This window comes from Portunus trituberculatus, chromosome 36 (genome assembly GCF_017591435.1).
Source record: "Portunus trituberculatus isolate SZX2019 chromosome 36, ASM1759143v1, whole genome shotgun sequence".
Classification (NCBI taxonomy): Eukaryota; Metazoa; Arthropoda; class Malacostraca; order Decapoda; family Portunidae; genus Portunus; species Portunus trituberculatus.
The window spans coordinates 3,110,972-3,114,224 of NC_059290.1; the positions used below are offsets into that span (position 1 = coordinate 3,110,972).

Genomic DNA, 3,253 nt, shown 5'->3' on the forward strand with positions numbered 1-3,253 from the left:
ATCTGCTTCCAGTGTCTCTCTCTCTCTCTCTCTCTCTCTCTCTCTCTCTCTCTCTCTCTCTCTCTCTCTCTCTCTTTCTTTCTCTCTCTTGCTTCTAGGGATCAGAACAAGACGAGAGAGAGAGAGAGAGAGAGAGAGAGAGAGAGAGAGAGAGAGAGAGAGAGAGAGGATGGATAGAAGGGGGTGTTCGTAGGAAAGTTTAGTTTAAAAGGGAGAAGTTCCCTTTTGTCGCCTCGGTGAGAGAGAGAGAGAGAGAGAGAGAGAGAGAGAGAGAGAGAGAGAGAGAGAGAGAACTAAGCAAACCACAAGAAAAGAAAAAAAAGACGATAAAATAAACATCAACAAGGAAGGAAGGAAGGAAAACATAAACCTAATATTTGTTTCTCTCTTCGACGAAAAGAAAAAAAAAGAGAGAAAGAAAAAAAACACGCATTAAAAAAAGAAAGATATCAAGGACGAGGGAAAAAGTTGGAAAAAAGAAGGTTAAAAAAAATGGATCACGGTAACCACAAAACACGTCCAAGCTTCAATGCCTCCAGTGACGCAAGAATACACGTTAGAATGACACCCAAAATCAACAATAACGCGAATATACAACACGATTTGGAATAAGAATATTGGAACAGTTTACTATTTTTTCTATATCCTTCTATTTCTCAGTTTCTTCTACAACGCCTCCAGAAAAGCAAGAATATAAAATTGAAGCGAAAATATACACATTAGAATGACGCCAAAAATCAACTATAACGCAAATATACAGAACGCTTTTAACAAGAATATTGGAACAGCTTATATATTTTTTTTTCTATATCCTTGTATTTCTCAATTTCTTTTACAATACCTCCAGTGAAGCAAAAATATACACGTTAGAATGACACCAAAAATATATACAACACGATTTGGAACAAGAATACTGGAACAGTTTACTTTTTTTCTATATCCTTTTATTTCTCAGTTTCTTTTACAATACCTCCAGTGAAGCATATATACACGTAAGAATGACAACAACAAAAACAAAATACGAGTATAACACGAATTTAATACAAAATCAAGAACATTAGAAGTTATTTATTTATTTATTTATTTTTTTTTTCTATATCCTTCTATTTCTGAGTTCCTTTTTACAGTTAATGTCAAAACCTGTCAAATTATCTGTGGTCTTTCAAAACACTCGTGGTGAAGCGTTTATGAACAAGATTGAACCTCGGTTGCTGAGCTGGTTTACTCTAAGCATACCAACGCTGTTTTTTCACTTTTTTTACGGAAGACTGGCCAAAGAAAACGTAAATACTAAACGAAAAGGTCTATTTAGTTGCCAATCACCGAGCATGCCCGAGAGAGTTAGCCAAAAGAAAGGGATAAATGTCTTGAAACCTTCCTCTTCAATGAGTTCAGGTCACAGGAAGATGGAAATACAGAAGCAGATTAGGAGTGACAGTTCCAAGCCCCTTTCTCTGTTCCATGTCAAATCCAATTAAATGTTAGTTGATACACGAGTACTTCCCACAAAGGCCCTCCATGTATAGTAATTGAAGACATGAAATAAGCAGTAGTATATGTTTTTTTTATTTTTGTTTTAAATAGTGTCGCTTTTCTTTCCTATATAGCCTCGATGGCGCAGTAGGCAGCGCGTGAGTCTCATAATCTCAAGGTCGTGAGTTCGATCCTCACTCGGGGCAGGAAAGTTTTGTCAAGTTCCCTCCTAGTGTTTGTATGTTCGTTGTGATACTGAAAGCCAAAATAAAAAGATAAATTTTAGATGCCATAAAAGTGTAAGACCAGAAAAGAGGAGACGGTAAGAGAAACAAGAAAAACGTATGGAGATGAAGAAAAGGAGAATGAGAAGACGAGAAGTGAGAAAATACTGGCCATGATGTGGGTGACGTCGCTACGGATGGAAGAATCGAGCGGGATGAAACAAGACGCGTGTGCTCAATCATGCGTGTGAATGAAGGCGTCACCTGCTCTTATAGGGACGGATCTTAAAGTACATGTAGGAACGTTTATCTAATTGTTTTCCTATTTTCTTTTGTTACGATGCGTTCATTCTTAGAGGTGTGGCGGTGTCGCTGGCCGAGTGCCGCGTGAAAGGAATCAGGGAGAGCAAAGCGCATCACACACATCACCGCTGCTGACACATCTTACATCACACCTCGCCGCTGCTGACACATCTCCACTTGTACGTTAAGAGACCCAAAGGACAACATTATTAACTCCTTCAGTACTGAGACGCATTTTTACCTTGAGTTTTGGGTAGGATTAGATGCTTTTATTGGCATTAGAAAGGGTCTATGAAGGTCAGAAGGTTAATGGACAAAGACTTCATTTTAATCCCCATATAAGTTTCTGAAGGTGTATAAAATCACCAAATAGTAACCAGAATGAATAAGAAAACGCGTCACGGTACTGAAGGGGTTAAGATCTCGACTTCTGAGCCCTCTAATCACCAACTCATGTACGTAACAATGCACGAAAAATAACAAAGGATAACACACAAAACACCTTAATAATCCACAAACCCTAATAACAACCGTAGACTTTCCTACACGTGAATTTAGGACAGTTCTCGCTTCCCTTCACTCATCACTCCTACAGGATCCCCCGGCCAGTAGCGGCGACACTCCTTCACTCCGCACCATTACAGACACACGAGCACTAAACAGGAAACTTTTTAAAAACTTTCCTGCCCCGAGTGAGGATCGAACTCACGACCTTGAGATTATGAGACTCACGCGCTGCCTACTGCGCCATCGAGGCTATAGAAAGGTGCCCAACTAGACAAGAGCAAACCAATATACCTTAATTTTTCTCTTTTATTTATGTACGAGAGGGAAGTTGACTATTCACATATAAATAAACGAATAGACAACAAATATATATGAAAACTGAATAAATGAATCGAAACAACACAACTCGCTAAAGTCAAACCGATACACTATGATTTATTATTATTATTATTTTATTTTCAAGTAGGAAAGGACAGCTAGCCAATTACACATACACTAATAGATAACAAATATAGCTGAAAACTGAATACATGAATAGATAAACGAGTAAATGAAAGGAAGACTATTGATTTTAGAGGCCACAGAAGTAAGACTAGAAACGAGGAGACGTAAGAAGAGAGAGAGACGTCAAGAAATGAAGAACAGGAGAGTGAAAAGAGAGGAAGAGAAGTGAGAAAATAATGATGTCATTTCTACAACAGCATAAAAGAGGTGGTGATGAGAAGGAAGAGGAGACGAAAAAAAAG

The 3,253-nt window shown here is 38.3% G+C and overlaps 2 non-coding genes across 2 annotated transcripts; one reads left to right on the plus strand and one right to left on the minus strand.

The window, feature by feature from the left end:
- Positions 1–1,606: 1,606 nt before the first annotated feature.
- On the plus strand, positions 1,607–1,679 carry Trnam-cau. The gene has a single exon. It is a non-coding gene; the product is annotated as a tRNA-Met (tRNA).
- Positions 1,680–2,684: 1,005 nt separating this feature from the next.
- Positions 2,685–2,757, minus strand: Trnam-cau. The gene has a single exon. It is a non-coding gene; the product is annotated as a tRNA-Met (tRNA).
- Positions 2,758–3,253: the final 496 nt, after the last annotated feature.